The sequence below is a fragment of the Marmota monax genome, unplaced genomic scaffold (genome assembly GCF_021218885.2).
Source record: "Marmota monax isolate L192 unplaced genomic scaffold, Marmota_monax_Labrador192_F-V1.1 WCK01_AAM20220418_F8-fsc00089, whole genome shotgun sequence".
Lineage (NCBI taxonomy): Eukaryota > Metazoa > Chordata > Mammalia > Rodentia > Sciuridae > Marmota > Marmota monax.
Window position 1 is genome coordinate 7115330 of NW_026694744.1, and position 21665 is coordinate 7136994.

The window sequence follows — 21665 nt, forward strand, 5'->3', positions numbered from 1 at the left end:
CACACTTCCTGATTTCATTCAATCTGCCCAACTGTCCCCAGAGAAATCTGGGGCTTAGAGATGCCAGTTGGTTCACCTGGAGTCCATCTGTCAGTTGTAGCCAAGTCAGCACCACAAAGAGATTCCAAATCCCATTTGCTCTGTCCTTACTGTAATGTGGCACTGCTTCCCTTAACAACAGAAAGAAACTAACTTAATGAGACCTGTCTTCAGTGAGCAGAAACTTAATTCTTTCCTGTGGCTTCCATAAGAATTCTAGATAGGATTTTCCTTCTCTAAGCAGGAACTTATGTTGTTGTCAACTTAAATTATCTTCACTAATCACCTTGAACACAGTGTTTCTCAAATTTTCTTCTGCCATCATAAGAATAAAACAACTGGATTTCTAGAACTTCTTGGGGAGAATAAAAGCAAAAACACTATTTTCATAGATCCCCAAGAATGAATCCTTACACTGGACACATTCTTCTAGGTGACTATGTAGCAACATCAGCTTGAATTTCATCGATTTTATTTTTCTTCTGGTGGTGCCACAGACTCCAGGGTCATGTACATGCTAAGCAAGTGTTCTATTATTGAGACACATTCCCAGCCCTTTTTAATTTTTTTTTTTTGACAAAGGGTCTTGCTAAATTGCCCAGGCTGGCCTCAAACTCGTGATCCTCCCGCTCCAGCCTCCCAAGTAGCCAGGATTACAGGCATGTGTCACCAGCTTCACAAATTTGTATGCCATCCTTGTGTAGGGGTCATGCTAATCTTCTCTGTGTTGTTCCAATTTCAATGTGTACTGCAGAAGTAAGAACTTTCTTGAATTTTGATGATGTATCTTGACACACATTAGAATAAACTATATGAAGTTAACAATATTCAACCAAAAAAAAACAATATTCAACCATTTGCGGGGGGTACTGGGGATTGAACTCAGGGGCACTCGACCACTGAGCCACATCCTCAGCCCTATTTTGTATTTTATTTAGAGGCAGGGTCTCACTAGTTGCTTATGGCCTCACTTTTGTTGAGGCCGGCTTTAAACTTGTGATCCTCCTGCCTCAGCCTCCTGAGCCACTGGCATTACAGAAGTGCACCACCATGCCCAGTTCAACAATTTTTCACCATTCTGTAGGCTTTGACCTATTAAATCATTGAAGGAAGTGGCACAGGTATGGTTAGTTATCCTTCAGGAGTGTGTATCAATGTTCATCTGTGTCTAAGTAGGGCCTGTCTCTTAATATCCACCCAGAAACTTATGTTCAGTTTGCTGCAGAGGACTGTGTATAACCAAACTCGCACAAAACTCTAGAGGATTATCATCTGGGCTGTTTTTTAAAGGAAGCACTGTCAAGATTTAGAACATCCTTTTAGCTAACATTTGCAAACTGTTAATCACAGACTTGGGATCAGAACATCCATTTCTTTGGGGGAAGCAAGTTTCTTGCTTCACTTTACTGGCTTATACTGTTACCAGTGGATTATGAAATCCTCACTCAATGGGAAACCCCCAAAGGGCTATTCATTTCATTTAACATTTTTAATACCTTTATTTATTTATCTTTATGTGGTGCTGAGGATCAAACCCAGGCCTCACACATGCTAGGTGAGCATTCTATCACCAGCCACAACCCCAGCCCTTCATTTAACATTTTAGAAAGTTATATTTATATGTAAATGCAAAAGAAGACTTCACTTATTTCCATCATTCACTTTTCTTAGAGGTCGTCCAAATCATTTCTGGAGACAGCGTATTATATAACACTTAGTTCAGGCTATTAGACCAAGTATCTTAGACTGGGTAATGTATAAACAATAGAAATTTATTGCTCACAATATTGGAGGCTGGGAAGTCCAAGATCAAGGACTTGCTTTCTGCTCCATAGATGGTGCCTGTTTCTGTATCCTCACAGGGCAGAAAGGGCAAACAGACAACCTCAGGCCTCTTTTATAAGGGCTCTAACTAACCCATTCATGAAGTGACCTAATCACATTGCAAAGGCCCCCACCTCTTAACATCATCACATTGCAGGCTAGGATTTCAAAATGTGAATTTGGGGTGAGGGGACAAACATTCAGACCATAGCAGGCACAAATCAGAATGATTCTAATCTGATACACTTAGGTTTGATTCTTGGTAAAACCATTCATGAAGGTAAGACTTGAGTATCTTTTCTTTGCCCCAATAATCCTGCCTACCAATGGTGATTCCTACCTTTTGGTATTTGGATGGCAATTAAATGGTGCACATTGTGATGTGCCTGGCACAGTGCTTGGCTCATAATAGCCAAGACACCACCATTAGCATTCCTGTCTTAATACATAATGAGAAAATAATGGAGGTAAGCATCATCAATAGCTGTACTTCTTACTTATACTTCTTACTTCTTATCCCCTTTCATTTACCTACCAGAGATTATTATAGAGATTCCTCCTCAAAGTCCTAGCTCAGTGGCTGAGAAGATGTATAAGTATACAGATGCAAATGTATGTGTACCTTCATATAAAACCACAAAAATACATTGTCTCATGAACATGTCCATGAAGTTGGGGTTCTGTGCTAGAGGATGGTCTCTTCCCCACTCCAATCTAGATATAGCTTGAACATAGCAGTGTTAAGGTGGGAGAAGGCATTATGTTTACTGTTGTCAGAAGTTCAGAATAGATCCTAAGTTATGGTAAAAAGGTAACTGTAAGAGTTGTATTTTCCAAAAGATTCCTTCCTCTTCCATAATGTAGTAGTGGCAGAGTTTTGATTGTTCTCCATGTGTAGGGGAAAGCTAGTCACTACATTTTGTTTTCATTCTATAATGTTTGTACATGAAGGTAGGTGAAAATAGCTGAGGTTACAAAGATATATAAGATACCATTCTTTGATTTTAAATTTGTTCTTTTTAGACATACATGACAGTAGAGTGTATTTTGACACATACATACATAGAGTATGACTTATTCTAATTAGGATCCCATTCTTGTGGTTGAATATATTGTGGCATTACACTAGTTATGTATTCATATATGAACACAGGAAAATTATGTCTGATTTATTCTACTGCCTTTCCTATTTCCATCTCCCCTCTGTTCCTTCACTCTTTTTATCTAATCCAGTGAACTTCTACCCTCTTCCCCTGCTTATTGTGTGTTAGCATCCCCATATCAGAGAGACCATTTGGTTTGTTTTTTGGGGACTGACTTATTTCACTTAGCATGATAGTCTCCAGTTCCATCCATTTACCTACAAATGCCATAATTTTATTCTTCCTTAAGGCTGAGTAATATTCCATTTTCATTATTAATTCATCTATTGAAGGGCACCTAGGTTGGTGCCTTAGCTTAGTTATTATGAATTGAACTGCTATAAACATTGATGTGCCTTTGTGTATATACTTGCCATTGAGACATTCACACTAAATATAGGAGAGAGACTCAAAAATATATGATTGCATTTCAGTTTGGAAATGAATCAGCAGAGACAGATCATGGTCTGCTCAGCTGGTGCTTCCCATCTCCTTTCCAACTCCAAGTTCAGCCCTTCTCCTCACTGTAGGAAGGAAGGAGTATTTATACCATGGAAATTGGCAGGACTACTACAAATCTTTACTTATTTACTTATTTACTACTACAAATATTTACTTATTTATTTTGAGAGCTGGTTGTTAAAACACTGCATACCACTGGTGTTGTAGAAGCTGCTTTATGAGCATAGAAGGAAGGGAGACATTACTTTTTCTTGGGGCATTAGGGGAACCACTAAAGAATATTGACATTTGAGATCATAGGATCATGCGAGAATGGGTCAAAGGAGAGAAAAGTGGCAGAAACTTTGAAAGGGCACCAGCCTTGAGAGAGAAAATCCTAACATATGTGTATATATACCTTTGATGTGATGACAACATACACTTCTGAGAAGCTTCTGTTAAATAAATAGATGTGTGGTGGGTTCTAACTCCAGTGGTAGCAGGCCTGGTAGCTTCCTATGTTCTGGGACTAGGTTATGCCTAGGGCCAGGATAGGTGCAGTCTCTCTTTTAAAAGTGAATCAGAGTCCTTCAGCAGTAGGAATTTGTTTCTCAGGCTCCTCTGCAAACCTACCAGTCAGATTCCCTTAGAGAAGGGCCCTAAGGATTTACATTTTTAACAGACTTCCTAGAAATTTCCTTGCAGTCTCAAGTTCAAGAATTAACCTTTCAATGCCTGATTTTGCTACCCAGGGAATATCTGGTAAAGTCGGGAGACATTATCCATTGTCCTGACCATGGAGGTTCTACTGGCACCTAGTGGGCAGAGTTTAGGGATATTGCTAAACATGCCATAGCACATTGAGGGGCTCCACTATAATTACTGATCCTGATGTCAGTAGTGCCAAGGTTCACAAGCACTGATCTTGGGCTTAGTGAAGGTCTCTGAAGTAAAAGAAGTGGTGCTCAGGTGGGGTTGGGGCTGGGATAGGGTTGTGGACAGTAGGCAGATTGTGAACACACAGCAGGATGGCAAATTTTCATAGAATTGGGCCAAGCTCACACATATTGAACCCATGTGGAAGACACTCCTGAAGCCAATGACTCATTATTTACTAAGTTGTCTTTTTCTCTAATACCAAAAAAATTTAAAGTATTTATTGAATTATCCTCACAAATTTGTGGTCACCACTTTGGGAAAAAAATATTATTTGATCTATACAAAGTGGTATTTGCTCAACTTGCTCTTTCATGAAATCCAAGAGGTAGATTTTCATTGAAATCATACTAAGGGTTGGAAAGAGTTACTGTTTAAAAGGAGTTAAGAAAGCAAACTTTGGAAATTCCTTTTTAAGTCTGGGTTGAAGTTTCTAAGAAGCCAGTTGGTTCTCCTGCCATCCTGCTGAGATGATATCCCAGTTTGTCTCTGTTAGTAAGCTCAGCAGATGAACCTTGTGTAGGTCAGGGAAACCATAGTGAAAGGTAGATGCACTTATTTTTAACTTTTTTCTTAACAAAAATGTCAGTGTTGCTTTTAGAAACATACAAGTCAGCCAGCCATATTAGAGATGGAATTAAAGTTTCCTTAATATTGTTTAGAAAAGTCAGCATTTATTGTTCTATTGAGATTTTTATTTGAAATCATGCCTTGGGTCCTCATTGATAAAGATCCTTGTTCATTTGCTGTATTTCAAAATATTTGTGTGCACAGCCCCATTAAGATTTGTTTTTCATAGAGTGGATCTTCAGTTTCTATGGAGATGAGGTGGGTAGCAGCTCCTTCCTTTGAGAGCTTGTTTCAGTTAAAGTGTTAACATAACAATTTGTTTTCCTCTCCAATGTCTTTGCAGAAGTAGGTATCCAGTGCAAGATACTCTTTTAAAAATACCCTTGGGTACTGAGTGTTGAACTTTCCTGGCTGAAATAATTCTGCACTTTCCAAATGTTTTAATGCTTCTAGGGAGCTCTTAAAAATGCAAGGATTTAAAGCCCGAAGCTAGTTATTCTTTGAGCAGACGCAGGACTGTTAGATAATAGAACTCATCCTTTACTTTGGGAGCTCTGGGCACTGTTTCCAGCTGCTTCCAGTCATTTGACTCCTGAAAGCTACCCTAATCCTCGCGGAGGCAGCCTCGCTGGCTCCCAGGACCACCCCCTGTTCCTGATTGGCGAGGCTCCTCCGCGGCCCAAGCCAGCCGCCTACGACATCCCTGAGAACTGATTTGAAATAAGAGCCAGGCGGTCCTCGCTTCTCTGCGCCCGACTTTTCATAGGCTGGGAAAGAAAAGGTTGAGAAACTTGACATTGTCTTGGGCAGAGTGCGTGTAGCAACAGATCAAAGAAAAAGAGGACGAAAACGTGCTCCTTGCTGCCTGTGGATTTCACCGAGTTGCTTTTGTCTCGCGGGCTTCTGTTGGCTTTAGTGTCTGCACTAAAGGCTTGCGGCGTGCGCTTCCATGCAGCTTGCTCCCTGCCGGATGGGTCATGGAATTCTAAACATGAGGCAGGTAAGGCTGGCGGCTGCGCTGGGCTGGCGCCGGAGAGGGAGGGCGCAGCGCGGGACTCCTGCGACCTGTTACTCCCGAGAGCTTGAGGAGTTAGCAGATGCCTGTCCGAGGAAAGACACGGATGCATTTTCCTTAGGCGACCCAAGAAACAGATTACCTGGGGGGCCCCCCACCAGCCATCCCTCCACACCCGTCCCCAATTTTGCCTCTAATGGTGGTTGATGAAGTCAGGCAGTCATTGTAAAGGACTCAAAGCGATTTGTAGAATACGTAAATACATTCCAGTTTACGGCTGCTGAGATGTATTGTGCAGGATGTATCTCAAGCTTTTAGCTTCTTTCGTGTGCTTTGGGTTAGAATACAGACAACTGAATATCCTGAAAAAGAGTTACAGGGGGCCGCTTATCTCATTTTAGCTCCCAGTTCTGAGCACTTAGTGTGTTTATGGCTGAGAAGGCTTAACCAGTCCGAATGGTACACACAGCCCTTCCAGAAAAATGCAGATTTGTTTGCTCTGTTCTAGCAGTTTGGGAACTGTATTGCTTCTGGATGTGAATAGACAGCCTTGAAAGTAATGAGCAGAGAAAGGGCTTGGGGATTACTTAAAGGAGCCTTTGAAAAGAATTCTAAACCAGCAGTTTCTTGCGTAGCTCTGGGGCAGGATGATAAAATTCCTTATCAGCCCAGGCAGAGGTTTATAGCTTTACCCTTTAGAAAGGAAAGGAAAGAAAAGAGTGGATTAGTAAGCCCAAGAAAAGGGTGTAATTTACAACTCCATCAAAGTTATGGAAGAATCTTATGTCAATATTTAAATGTCAAGATCAATACTCATTTAAGGAGAAGAGAAGACTGGAAAGCCATACCAGTAGGTTGAGAAGGGCAGAGATTATGGAAGAGTAATATTACTTTGGCCAGGGCTAATAAATCTGGGTGGGAAAGTTAGCATCTGTATTGTCACCAGAAAAGCTCTTCACTTTTTTTTCCCCAAAATGGGGTGGGTACTTGCCACTTTGGTGCCCACTTTGGGGTCGGTCGGGGGGAGTGAACCTTCTCCATTGTAAATGGGGCAGAGCGTTTGGAACTTTCCCTTTCTTGCAGCTTGGGTGGGGGGGTGAAAGAGGACCCTATGGTATGGTCAGAGGTAGAGACCCTCAACCTCTTGTCCCCTTGTTTGCTCTTTGAGCAAGCATGCTTGGCAAGTTTCAGTGAGTGCAGAAAAGCACATGCAATGCGTGTGCTTTCAATGAATTGCATTTGCCTTGCTGGAGACTGGGCGGAGGCTGGTTTTCTTTAAGTTTAACAAACTCACAATCCAGGCTCGTTCTTTTAATGTCTAGTAATCAGATGGGTTGGGGGAAAGGAGCAAGAAGGCAAACTGGAAAGGATTAAAGAGGAAAAAAGGGGAAAGCAAAAACATTGTTGACTAAGCCGGAACAAAGAAGTCATTTGATCCTGCGTGGAGCCACCTGTCCTCTCCTCCGTGGTATCTGAGCTCAATTTCCAGAATCCCTGTGCCCACACAATTCCTCTGGTATGATGGCATTCCCTTTGCCTGATGCCCAAGCTTGGGATGGTTTTTCCCATGAATAGCTGTGGCATTTTATATGAGGTTGGAAAACAGCCCAGTATTCAAGTTTTAAGGATACAAATATATATGTAGTAATTCCTTATTTATTTAATGAATGAACAACTTTTTATCCCACATCTCTATACACCTAATTTTTTTTGCCCATTGGGTATTGAAAAGAGGATGGGATGGAGTAAGGATCTAGAAGAGAGGGAGAGGATCTTTGTTCATACAAGAAACCCAGACAGTTAGTTCCAGAAAAAGAATGCAGGGGGAACTGAGATGGTGGCATTATTGCATGGGCTGATTCCAGCTTGATTCTAGTTTCATGTGGGGAAAACTTGACTGCTACATCCAGGCAGGGTGAATCGCACCCACCAGTCAATTTGTCATCCCAGCCCAGCAACCCCAGCTGGATTTGCAGGGTTAACTTTCAAACCGACCCATGTGTCATCAGCTCAGCAATGAAATTCAATCTTTTTGTTGATGAGTGATCTGTCCCTAGGGCTGCACAAATGCTGAACAGTGGTGTGGCAGCCCAGAAGAGACCCCTGCCACTGACTAGCCAGAAATCCAAGGTAGCCAGAAATTGCCAAATGAGTTAGAAAGCTGTCTGGCTAGTTATAAGGTTCAAAGGGGTTTGGGATTCTGCCAGGTTGGCAGAAAAGGAACCCTGTAGGATAGAATTCTTTGAGGGTTGGTAAGGCCACACTGAGTTAGGGCAAAAAAAGTATGACTTCCTAATTTTAAAGCATGTGCCAACCTTTCTCTGCACTCTAATTGTAAATGGGAAATGTTCCTGAACCTTCCTTGAGAGGGAATTTGCTATGTTCCCAGGCAAAAGGAAAGGCATGGCCACCTGTTCTGGAAGCCCGGCCAAAAACAACAGGTTTGCGTATGGTATTCCCACAACTGCAAATATCTTCCCCAAGTAGTGAGCTACCTATTGTCCCTACACAGGGGAGGGACAAATACTTCATTATCAAGCTGGGAGAAAGAATCAGATTTCTCCTGACAAAATTGTCTACCAGAGGGCTGAGGTTGTGGCTCCGTGGTGGCTCAGTTGCCTAGCATGTGTGAGGCACTGGGTTCAATTCTCAGCACCACATATAAATAAATAAAGGTCCATTGACAACTAAAATTATTTTTTAAAAAATTGTCTACTGGACATATTTTGTGCTTTTAGAACCCTGAAAACTTCAGAGAAAACTCTGAGAGGTGTAGGCTATATTTCTGATCCACTGAAATGAGTCACATAGCTGCTAAATTCTTGCAAGACTAGGATGCTGCTGTTCCAAGGAGGCTGTGACTCCGTTTGATTAGCCCCTTTTGCATTCTTTAGATTGGAATTAAAATGCCCAAGGACATCTGGCTTAATAATGAAAGTCTTCGTATTAATCTTTCCTTGGAGGATTAGAAAGCCCTTTACAAACATGATCTATTTATTCTCTGTCACATCCCCAGGAGAAAATGAAGGGCAATTTGATCCTCATTGAACAAATGGTGAGGCAAAGGCACAGAAAGGTTAAGTATAAAGAGACACAGCAAGTGTCTGCAGAAAATATTCACCTACCCAGAAAGATTACCTGTGTAGGTTTGGGATCTGAAAATGCATTCTAGGAACACACACAGAACCTCTCCTGTAACATCCATTTTCTTATCATTCTGTAATCAGCATGTAGTGTCCCAAATGTGTTGTGTGGTTTCCTTCATTTGAAAGTCAGGCCTTTAAATGTTCAAAAGGCCTTTCTGTTCTCATTTGTCCCAACACTGAGATCAGTCCACTTTTATGACATCTAATAGGAAGATACTCTAACCAGAATTTTAAATATGCATCAGAGAAACATTCCCTTTCAGCAGATGTTTTAAGTTTTTGCACATGGTTTAGAGAGCTCAATGTCTTCAACATATGCTGAAATTTTAATTTCTTCCCTGCTATCTCTCTTTCAGAAAATGTTATCATTGTAGGACCCACTGTCAATTTAAAGACAGGCCTTTATTGTTTTTTTTTTTAAATAATTTTTTTCAATTTGGCTTTGCCTTGCCATTTGCTGTGACTTGTGCTTGTAGATTGCTTGGCTATGGACCACATGGGCTACAAGCAAATCCCTTAATTGGTAGTTGTATGTTATCCTCAGACATTCCAGCAAGTTTTAAGGCTAAGTGTGTATGTGGATGTCTCCTGGCTTTGATCCCTTGTGTGGTAAATAGACATCCAAGGTAGCTATGGCAACCTGAGCTGTGCATTGGTGAAAGGGGGAGATTTGGTCACTGGACAAAGAGCAATCTGTTTGATTAGAAAAAGATGGGGCCAAATCAGGATATTTTAAACCCACATGATTTGAGGATTCCAGTTCATCTAAATCGTTTGTATTTTTCTAATAGGCAAAAAGAATTAATGGCTGACCACATCAGAGTATTTTGCAGATGTAATTTAAATTTTTTTAATCAAGTGGTTGCTACTTTCCAAAAGCAAACTTCTGAAAGGAATGTCCAACATATATCAATGTCATCAATATCCTTATTGTGCTTAGTGTGGGTGTTCTTATTTTCAGAACTTGATGGGATGTTAAAAGAAAGAGCAGATTTGATTGGAGGTGTGCATTTCAGTTATTCACCTGCAGGGGTCAGGCTTGACGTTTCCATGATGGAAGACCAGGCAGTGGGCACCACTGCAGGGAGCCCCAGGCAGAGCCAGAGAGAATTACTCTGCTTATTTGGAACGATTAGTTAGCAATTCTTTAATCTCATGAGCAGAGCTACTATGAAAACGAGTTCATTTAAAAATACAAAAGCACAGTGATTACAAATACACTGTGATTAAAACAAGGGCAATAAAGCAGGTCAAACAGGAATCTAATCTCCATTTACACATAGGGCAGTTTATTGATTCTGGCCCATTATCAACCCCTTTTATTTCATACCAAACTCATCTCAGGAGTTTTATTCTAGAAGATTATTTGCCCGGTTTTATGACCTGGAATGCTCTAGAAGTTTCTTTAAACCAAAAGATACAATATTAGGGATTCATGTGGATTTACAAAATTTTCTTTTTCCTCCAGAGGAAAACATTCATTGACACAAGGTGAGGATGTTTATTGTCCTCCAGCAGGCTGTGTCAAGGAGTTCAAAAAATTGAAGCAAACACCCAGAGAAGACTTTCCTTAAAAAAACAAAACAAAGCAAGCAGAAAACCCTAAAAATCTTATCTGCTTTGTGCTTTAAAAGAAAGGTTCTGAGTAAAAAAGGCAAGAACAGGGAAGAGGTATTGATCAGTTATAATTAATATAAGTGGATATTGAAGGTTTCATATTCAGTCAATAGTTTATGGTGAGCATAATATCAAGGCTCTCCTTCATTGCTTGTATCACTCAACATTCACTGAATACTTACAGAATAGATATTCGTAAAGCTACATGGTGATTATTATATGCCAGGAGATGTCTGGGCTCCAAACATGATTTCTATGTGATCTGTGCCCTCAAAGAATTTTCAATCTTGTGTACAGTTTATTGTACCCGTTTATTGTACCAATTCGAGTTATGGCATGGGCGAAATGGCTGCTTGTTGATATCTATATTTGTAAGGATAGAGTTCCACTTGATAACTGATGGTATCCAAAGCTTTAATGAACTTAGGGGATTTGACAAATGATTTGATTTGTAATTATGAAGTTTAGTTGATTTTTATCTACGTGTCCATTTGTAGGAATTCTTGATTTCCTTGTAAAATAAATTAATCATAATTATCAATGAAGCAATCCCCAATATAGAAATGTCTTATGTACTATTCTATTACATATGTAAAAATTTATTATTTAGTTTAAAATTAGATTTAAATTAAACATAAATTTAACTGATATATAACACATAAAAATTGTACATGTTAATGGGGTACCCTGTGGTGTTTCAATACCTGTATATGTGTAACCAGGCTAAACATGTCTATCTCCTCAAACATTTGTGACTTTTTGTGTGTGTGGTCCTGGGAATCAAATCCAGGGTCTTGAGCATGCGAGACAAGGGCTCTACCACTGAGCTACATCTCCAGCCTCATTTATCACTTCTCTATAGTGAAAACATTCAAAATCCTCTTTTCTAGCTTTTTGAAGAGATACAGTCCACAATTTCTATCTATAGTCACCCCACAGGGGAACAGCACACCAGGGCTTCTTACTCCTATCTAACTGCAATTCATTGATCAACTTTTTGGTGTTCTGAGAATTTGTTGTTTGAAACCAGAAAGTTTTCCAGTGAGAAATGATGCTATAATGGGAAGGCTGAGGCAGAAGGATCACAAATCACAAGTTCAGGGCCATCCTCAGCAACTCACGAGACCCTGTCTAAATAAATCAATAAATAGGACTGCGGATGTAGCTCAGTGATAATGTGCCCCTGCATTCAATCCCCAGTACCCCTCCAAAAAAAAAAAAAACCTTTTGAAAAATAATCAAGATTTAAGTTCCAAGTTTTAGAGACATGGTGCTGGTTTTTGTTGTTGTTGTTGTTCTGGTTATTGTTTTTTTTTTATTTTATTTATTCTTTTTATTTGTTTTGTTTTGGTACAGGAGATTGAAATCAGGGGCACTCAGCCACTGAGCCACATCCCCAGCCCTATTTTGTATTTTATTTAGAGACAGGGTCTCACTGAGTTGCTTAGTGCCTCGCCTTTGCTGAGGCTGGCTTTGAACTCGCAATGCTCCTGTCTCAGCCTCCTGAGCGTGTGCCACCACGCCCAGCTATTTGTTCTTTTTAGATATACATAAAACTTCTGTTTTGTACAGTATGAAAGCACAGAAGGAAAACAAAAGAGTTGCTACTATTGGTAACAGGACAGTTTTGGCAATTGAAATAGGTTAAAAAACTGCAAATTTTTCCTTTCTCTCTCCATCCTTCTAATATCTTCTGGTCCCCCCAAGCCCTCTCACTCAGGCCTGTCCTAATATACAATGAATTCATAACTGCCCATCTTCCCACCCTCCCCTTCCCCACCTGCAAACCACACTCCTATTTCCTGGAGACAAAGTTCTCCAGCATATGTTGAGAGAGAAACCATACGGAGGAATCAAAGCCATCTTAGCCCTTTAACCCTTAGGATGAATCTTTAATTGGGGAAATTCAAGCAGTGAAGTCTGGAGCTACAAGACATGGTTGCCCTTTCAGGGACAATATTTGGGGGTCAGTTTGTACCTTCTTCAGAGAGGACTTGCCAGTGCATCTGCCCGTGGGTCAGACCTCTTTGCTTTTTCCTTCTCAACATCTTGCAGAACTTCTGGGTTTCCTAGCATCTTTGCGAGTGACAGCCAGGGAACCACAGGGGGCTGAGTGAGAGGGAATTGGTGGCATCTGTGGATTTGGGGTTTTTGCAAGTATACTCTGTATGCTGAGCTCTATCGATTTAGATTAGAATAAATGACAGAAAATAGCTGTTGCAGCCTCTTATCCACACCAGCAGTTGAGATGTTGTACATATTTCCCCTTAGCCATTTGTTTGCATATCTTGGGATTGAGTTACTGGAGAACAGTTGCACCTTAATTACTGGACCCAATCACAGTGCCTAGAATACAATAAGAGTTATTAAATGTTTTAGAGGCACATGATGGGTAAATTTTAGTAGGAAAGAGAATACTCTCCAAGATCAGATACAATATGAAAAAGGAAGGGCTTTAGAAAAGTTGAGGGGACAGCAAGAACTATTGATATCAGAGAAAAGAGGAATGTGATTTGTTAACCATTGGATCGTGTTCTGGGTGAGGACTCAACCCAGAATAGAGCTTATCACGTGCTTCATGGGGCTGCAGAAATGATTGATAGGAGACTGGCTTTCCAATGACTCCAAGCTTAACAGCCAAGATGAAATGTGCTGCTTGCTCTTATTTGTGCAGCCTGATATTTTAGGCCTTCGGCCTTTGAGCAGTTGGCTTATTTTGCCAGGTGAGTGGCATGCCTCAGGTCACTCAGCAACCAAGAGATTGTTTCTGGAAGGCCAAAGTCTTCACTCCAGGCAGATGGCAGCCACATTTTCTATAGTGAAATTCAAGACATGTGCTGGATAAAGCATTTTCACTGCTCTGGGTGTGACAGACTGTCTTAAGAGTTATGGTGAAAATGATGAAATAGAAATTTCAGAGCTCTTCACTGGTTTAGGGAGACAATAGGGCTAATATATTTTCAAAGGGTACATGCAGTAGACTATGTTATATGTCATATGTCAAGTTTTACAGTGTTGCTTTGGTTATATGTATTTGGAAGTGGGCTTCCTCAAACAGGAGGAAGGGTGTTGTTTGTAGACAAATGGAAATTATTGAATGTCCATATGAGTTAGCAATAACCAAATAAATGGCTAGATAAAGCAATGTGTAGATGGAAAACACCACCAAATAATAGAAATTTACATATTTATACAGAACTGAGTCTTCTATAGGAAATGCATTAGGAATTCAGGCAAAAATTACTAGTTAAAAGTTTACCATTTGTAGATTGAAATTTAGCACAAGGAACATGTTTCCTCTCAAGAAAGCAAGGTTATAAGTGAGTTTATATCTAGAACTTAAGACTTAGACTCCCCATCAAATTTCCTTTTTTTAATCTATATTGCATATGTCCTAGTAAAGTATGATGTGATATTTTCAGGTTACAGGCTGTAATATAATATGTTAAAAGATTCTAAGACAATTGAATTTCTCTCTCTCTCTCTCTCTCTCTCTCTCTCTCTCTCTCTCTCTCTCTCGTTTGTAGTACTGGGGCTTGAACTCAGGGATTTATGTATGCTTGGCAAGTCTCTACCACTGAGCTATGCACACAGTTCTTTTTATTTTATTTTGAGACATGATCTCACTAAGTTGCCCAGATTGGCCTTGAGCTTGTGATCTTCCTGCCTCAACCTTCAAAGTAGCTGAGATTATAGGTGCACACCACTGTGCCTGGTTTGGGTTGATGGTTTCTAATAAGTGAAGTCAGTAAAGACTGTCTCACCTTTATCACCTTTAGAAGATACTATCTGAAAAAAATCCAAGTAGTTAAATAGTCTTATATTTGGGTCTTATGTTACTTTTTGTGTGTATATTCTCTGCCCTGATTTTAGATAAGTATGAAAATGACAAACAGTAAAAACTAGAAGGAATATTTTTATCCAGAAGAAAAATTTAGGATATGAGATAAATCATTTTTCCCAGCACAGTCAGCTGTGCTTTGGGTAAATAATGCAGGAAAGGGAAATCAAACAAATAGAAGGCAGAAAAAGTGAATTCTTCTGGTCAATATGTAATGGGGGAAAATGGAAGACAAAATTTGCTATTTGGTGTATGATTTAGCCAAGATTATTTTTAATGGTCAGTGCTTAAAATGAATTTCCAAGGAAATTGATGTTTCTGCCCTTTATGTGGCTCTGAGTGAAAGAAAGAAAAAAATCAGAATAATTAATTGAGAAGGGTATGATTTTCTGAGTAGATGATAGTAGACTATTAACCATGATAGTAGACTATTAATGAATATTTATTGCTAAATGCTTCTTAGTCTGAAGGTGACACTTTCTGAATATTTCTCCCCTTTCTAACATTTCAGCTGTCAGAATTGAATAGTTCACGTGTAAACTACATTGTTTTGGTTTAACTAACAAAGAGTGATAAGACATGAATTGTTTGTGACAGCCCCGAACATTGATAACAGAAGACATTAATGCCTGCAGACACAGCCTACATGGTAAAAATCTGGAAGCAAAAATGCTTATTATGTTAGGCCAACGTGCTTTGACCTAGTTTTGCTTTTCTGCTTGGAAATTATGTCAGTATTAGTTACATCATCCCCACGGATGAGCAATTTCACATTCTTGTTTATTTCAGTGTCATATTATTAGTTTTGTGTATCTAGTTCTGACCTCCAAGAAGCCAAACTAATCCTCATTGACTTGCATTTTTCTTTTGAAATAAGACTTCTGCATGATAAAGAGAGAGGATTTTATGTATTAACAAAACAATCTAAGATGTGTCTTCAAAGGCATTAGTTTCTCCTTGATCAGGAGCCACTGCCCTCTTGAAGGCTCCAAGAGGCCATCCAATTTTCTGCTGATCAGAATGAGGCTTGCTTTCTTTGTCTAATGGGTAAGGAATAGATTACTGTGCCTACCACTGCCCAGCCATCCTCGAGTGATGAAAAAAATAAAACAGTGAGATCGAGGGGACATTTCTCAGCACAGGACCCTTAAATTTGCCCTTTTGCTTTGTGTTTCTGCTTTGTTTCTTAACATATTTTTCCTACTTAATATTTTTACCGAATACTTTTCAAAATGAATTGTTTCCTCAGTTGATCTCGAACACATTTTTTCCTGCCATTTAATACTTTATATCACGAGGGGAAAGAACCATTTAATTATTTCATACATTTATGAATCCTAATCTTCAAAGAGTGTGAGTTCTTCTAGTGATCAACTTACACCAAATTTACAAGTCTAATTTGCTACCAAAAGACCTTGAATGTTTTTTGGCGCACATGTTTTGGCATTCCTTATTAACAAATCTAATCAGGCAAAAAGCCCTCAAGAATATGTATTTGTGGTTCTTCTGCAAAAAATCTACCATTTGCTTTTGTTTTCTAATTAAGGCTTTGAAGGTTAAAAATCCCTTTGTTGTTGGCTCTTTTGCAAATCCTCTCTCTGAATACAGAATACATAAGTGTCCCCTTCAAAACACAACCAGATTCATTGAATTTTAGCCAGGTAAATTGCTGATTGGCTTTGGATCATTTAAAGAAACAGTATGAAAGTAATTGGGATCAGCACAAGTCCTGATTGTGTGATCCCAGGGGACTCCAACATTGCTTGAAGCAGTCAATTCAGAGTATTGTATTCCATGTCTGATCCTTATGCTAATTTGAATACTACATGCTTTAGAAAAACTTCTTTAGAGGATTTCTGGAATCCCTAATTGGTACATAAATATTGTCACTCCTGACCTGCCAGAAGTTGTGAGATATTGTATACTATGTGTCTCCTATGGTGACATCCATTTCTACAGCAGTTTTTCTGCTTGTTGAAGGCAGATGAAAATATATTTTCTTCATCTTACATAAATAGCCACCTTCTGTATATGCTATTTTGCACCCTGATTTTTTCCTATTTTATGAAATAACCTGGAGATCTTTCCTTTTCATAACAGTACTCAGAGAGCTTTCTCTTTTTTAAATAGCTGCATAAAAATTCTATTGTGACAATGTACATAATTGATTTGATCCTTTCCATACTGTTCACAAGGATGGTGTCCAGTCTTTAGCCATTAAAACAATGTGCGTAGAGAAGCTCATATTCATTGCTGTGTTTAGGGCAGGTGTATCTGTCTTATATATCCCAGAAGTGGGATGCTGAGCCAAAGGGTGAAAAGGGTTTCCAATTTTGATAGATAGGTGAAATCATCTAATCGGCATGTATGAGAATGCTTCCCTAGAACCTCACCAATGGAGTACAATATGCAGCTTGTACACCTTTACCTCTCAGATGCTTGAAAGAAGGTATTCCTGTGTACTTTTTCACTTCTCTTCTGGGGGATGTTGAGCATCTTTGCATGCTGGTAAGGGCCATTTGTGTTTATTGTGCAATGTCCATTGTTTAGGGTCTTTCTTGACAATCATTTCTTAGCCTAATGTTATAATCATTCACCAGAAGTAAATCTTTTAGTGTTGTAGGTTACATGAATGGAAGTTGAGCTACTTCACAGCCAACATTGATTTGAGAGATTAGATTTCTACATCTTGCTATTCCATTTTCTCCTTCATTCTCTAGCCATCGAAAGTTAAGGGGTTCAGTTTTGTACAGTACATGTAACTTCCAAAGTGTTGAAAACTTGCTTCTGGGGGTCTAATTCCAAGAGGTGCTTATGTTGTTAGTACTCAATTTGTTGAAATTGTGGTCATTTTTCAAGGAAGTGAGAAGTTCCACTTTAATTAGCATTATTTTATTAAATCTAGCATCTTTTTATTTTTTTTCCTTCCTTTTTAACAAGAAAAGATGTCAGTCAGTGACTTGGGAAGCAGGAGCATGGAAAGCTCCAGGCCAGACTGGGCGACTTAACAAGAGCTTGTCTCAAATAAAAAAGTAAAAAGGAACAGGTGTAGTAGGACATGCCTGTAATCCCAGTAACTTGGAAGGCTGAGGCAGGAGGATCACAAGTTCAAAGCCAGCATCAGCAACTTAGTGAGGCCCAAAGCAAGTTAACAAGACCCTGTCTCAAAATTTTAAACTGGTGATGTGACTCTGTGGTTAAAAGCCATTGGGTTCAATTCCCAGTATCAAAAGATTAAAAAAAAAAAGGATTGGGGATGTAGCTTAGTGGTAGAATGTTCCTGGATTCAATACCCAGTACTTAAAAAGGGGGGGGGGTGGTAAAGCCCTGGGTTCAGTACCCAGAACTGCAAGGGGAAAAGAAAGAAAGATGTCTTTGTTCTTCAGAAAATATGGAGTCTTTAAGGCAAAAAGTCTCTACTTTTTAGTTACCATATATCAGGATGCATGATTTATAAGTGATTTTAATATTTCTGCACATTAGGGTCATTCTGTTTCAGCTTTTGTGAGGTCTTGGACTTCATGATCAAGGCCAACTAAACAACATTTACATGGCTCTGAGTTTTCAGTGTATATTTATTCTTTTAATAAAGAATCATTTAGTGCTTAAAAATATTCACAATTACTTATCATTTTATGGTCATGATCCAACTACTTAATCTGTGATTGTAGTTACCTCCTGTAAAAGCATAGTTCCTATATCATAGGGTTGCCATGAAGATTGAATTAGCATTTGTCTATTTCTTAGTCTACCTCTTATAAATATTTAAGTATGTGTTAAATAAGTTATAGAGTGGTAGTTGTCAAGAGTTATAAAGTGTCTGAGACTTCATTATACTTCCACACTAACAACTTTTCCTGCCACTGATTCTTGGATGTTGGCAGAGGCATATCTGGGATGGCATATTCTGGTCTCTTACAAGGGGAACGTAGAACAGACTGGATGAAGGCTGTACAGGTAGTGGGTTTGCCTCACAGTTATGAAATCCAGAACTGAGGGAACCTGAATCTTTTATATTAGAGAGTAACCATGCCTGCCCATTGGTCTGGAGGGACACACTGTGTCCTTTTTCCAAGATTGCTCACTATACAAAAATCCTGGAAATGGTAATTTGGAACAAAAGCAGTGAGTGCCTCTGTTCATACAATAAGCAGGAATGCAAGGGATTCACAGAGGATTTTTTTTCAATAGTAGTTGAATGAAGTGTCTTTTTTGACCTTTGATCCTTAAAGCTTGAAAAGTTGCATGCATAGCTGCTTGGGGCAAGAGGGAAGAGTTGTTATCCAGACACAAGGGAAGAGATGAGGCAGCAAGAGCCACCCTCTAGTCCTCTGCCATTCCAATAAGAATAGCTGATTTCTGCTCTTCCAAAATCTTGGGCTTCTGGATTAGATTTCATTTGAACAAAGACATCTTTCTTTCTTTTCCCCTTGCAGTTCTGGGTACTGAACCCAGGGCTTTACCACCCCCCCCCCTTTTTAAGTACTGGGTATTGAATCCAGGAACATTCTACCACTAAGCTACATCCCCAATCCTTTTTTTTTTTTAAATCTTTTGATACTGGGAATTGAACCCAATGGCTTTTAACCACAGAGTCACATCACCAGTTTAAAATTTTGAGACAGGGTCTTGTTAAGTTGCTTTGGGCCTCACTAAGTTGCTGATGCTGGCTTTGAACTTGTGATCCTCCTGCCTCAGCCTTCCAAGTTACTGGGATTACAGGCATGTCCTACTACACCTGTTCCTTTTTACTTTTTTATTTGAGACAAGCTCTTGTTAAGTCGCCCAGTCTGGCCTGGAGCTTTCCATGCTCCTGCTTCCCAAGTCACTGACTGACATCTTTTCTTGTTAAAAAGGAAGGAAAAAAAAATAAAAAGATGCTAGATTTAATACAATAATGCTTCATGTTATTGCAATGGTAAAATTACTATTTAACAAGAAAATCGCCCCAGGCAGTAGATTTAGAAGCTTTAGAGTCCACTAAGAATAAAGGGAATTTTCCTTTCACCCTCTGAAGGTTAGCATTTGATTCTGTGAAATAAACTGACCCTAGTCAGGTTAACAGGAGAAACGGTATACAACTTTATGATATGCACAGGAGCTTCAGAAAATATGAGACTTAAAAGGTTGGATAGTTGAAGCTGAAATAGATTTATTTATTTATTTGTTTATTTTGGTACTGGGGATTGAACCCAGGGGTGCTTTACCACTGAGCTATATCCCAAGTACTTTTTTATTCTTTATGTGGAGATAGGGTTTTGCTGAGTTGATGAGGTCTCCCAGGTTGCTGGGATGACAGGCATTCAGCACTGTGCTCTGTTTAAATAGTATTTTGAATTACAGAAAGGAATAGGCGCTTGGAGCCTCTGAGGGGAGGTGGAGACAAGCCTGCGAGAGAGAGGGGAGGAAATGCATGGAGAACAAAGGCTGTCTTATTAATTCACATAAAGTCTCTCTGGTAACAGTGGAAATTCAGAGAATGCCCCACTCCAACAGACACACACCCTTCAAGAGGGAAAGGGAGTGACACAGGGGGCTGGAGAAGGTCCCAGAGACCTTGGTTCCAATTCTGCTTCTTAAGTTTAAGGTATTCATGCCAGAGTGCCATGATTACAGTATGCTCTTTGAACCCTGTGAACCCATAATACCCTAATGTGTCACCTCTTAGCTCTTTGGCCTTGAGTTGATTCCTTAAAACTTTCAAGTTTCTGTAATTTCAAAACTGAAACAGCTCACAGGGCTTATGTAGTTGTTAAATGATTACATATTTTAAAATGACATAAAACACTTAATAGACTTACTGGTTACATATTAGGCAGTTCAGAAATGTTAAGTTGCCTTCATGTTTTCTGGAGATGAAAACATGTTTTCTGGAGGGTTAAGAGAATTTAGATTTTTAGATATTTCTATCTTACACGTACACCCATACAGAGGCGTGTGTGTGTGTGTGTGTGTGTGTATATATATATATATATATATATATATATATATATGCATGATACACAATAGGATAATATTAAATAGTCATAGTGATACAAAATCATTTCTTTAGTCATGTGTATGTGTGTGTGCAAATGCATGTGTGCATATATGTATGAAAAATGTAATTTGTTGCTGAAAATATACCCTTATAGGACTAATGTTCCTTATATGCTAAAACACCAAATGTAATGGACGTGGCCACTTAGTCATTAGTTTTCATATTACAAACCAAGAAAGCATTGTTTCTTTTTTTTAAAAAAAGAGAGAGAGAATATTTTTTAATATTTATTTTTTAGTTTCCAGTGGACACAACATCTTTATTTTATTTTTATGTGATGCTGAAGATCGAACCCAGTGCCCCACACATGCCAGGCAAGCGCGCTATCCCTTGAGCCACATCCCCAGCCCAAGCATTGTTTCTTTTATCTACTTTCTTCTTAGCTAAAGTTAAAATTTTTATAATATTACATATCTTACATTTAAAACTATACTCAGAAATGAAATTGCATTTATATGTTTCTATATTTATGTCTTTAAAAAATAATAAGCAAACAGCAATAACTACAGAAGGTAGAAATGGAAAAGAATGCATTTTAGAAGGTATGTTGCCAAGTATGGCCGCTACTAAGCACTAAGAATGTAACACTGACCAGTACTACAACTATGAATGAAACCATTCAGATGGTCTTGTTTCCTAGGTCTCTGCTGGTTACAGAAACTGTTTTAAATTTTGAATTTTTAATTTTTTTTTTGGTACCAGGGATTGAACTGAAGGGCCTAGGGTGCTTAACCACTGAGCCACATCTCCAGCTATTTTTAATTTTTATTTTGAGACAGGGTCTCACTAGGTTGCTTACAGCCTCACTAAGTTGCTGAGGCTAGCTTCATGCCTGAAATCCTCCTGCCCTGGCCTTCCAAGCCTCTGGGATTACAGATGGACACCACCATTCCCAGCTAGTTTTCATTTGTTGTTGTTGTTGTTGTTGTTTTGAAGTAATTAGACACCATTAGGAAGCTGCACAAAAGAAAATGTAGGAGGCAGTCTCTTGCACCCTCTTTGTCTCCCGTTTGTAACCCCTAGTAACCAGAAATCCGTTCTCTACCTGTATAAT

The 21665-nt window shown here is 39.2% G+C and overlaps 1 protein-coding gene and 1 non-coding gene across 6 annotated transcripts in view; one reads left to right on the top strand and one right to left on the bottom strand.

Annotated features, from left to right (window-relative positions):
* Positions 1-21665, top strand: part of Mid1 (midline 1) — a 353950-nt gene that overhangs the window by 185110 nt on the left and 147175 nt on the right. Inside the window, exon 1 of one of the 5 annotated variants that reach the window (XM_046424290.2) lies at positions 5672-5952. The exons of the other annotated variants lie outside the window; for them this stretch is intronic. The gene's annotated coding sequence lies outside the window, so the exon portion shown is untranslated. Of the gene's footprint in view, positions 1-5671; positions 5953-21665 lie in introns of those variants that run through there. 5 annotated transcript variants of the gene reach the window in all.
* On the bottom strand, positions 699-803 carry LOC124079130 (U6 spliceosomal RNA). The gene has a single exon (XR_006847152.1). It is a non-coding gene; the product is annotated as a U6 spliceosomal RNA (small nuclear RNA).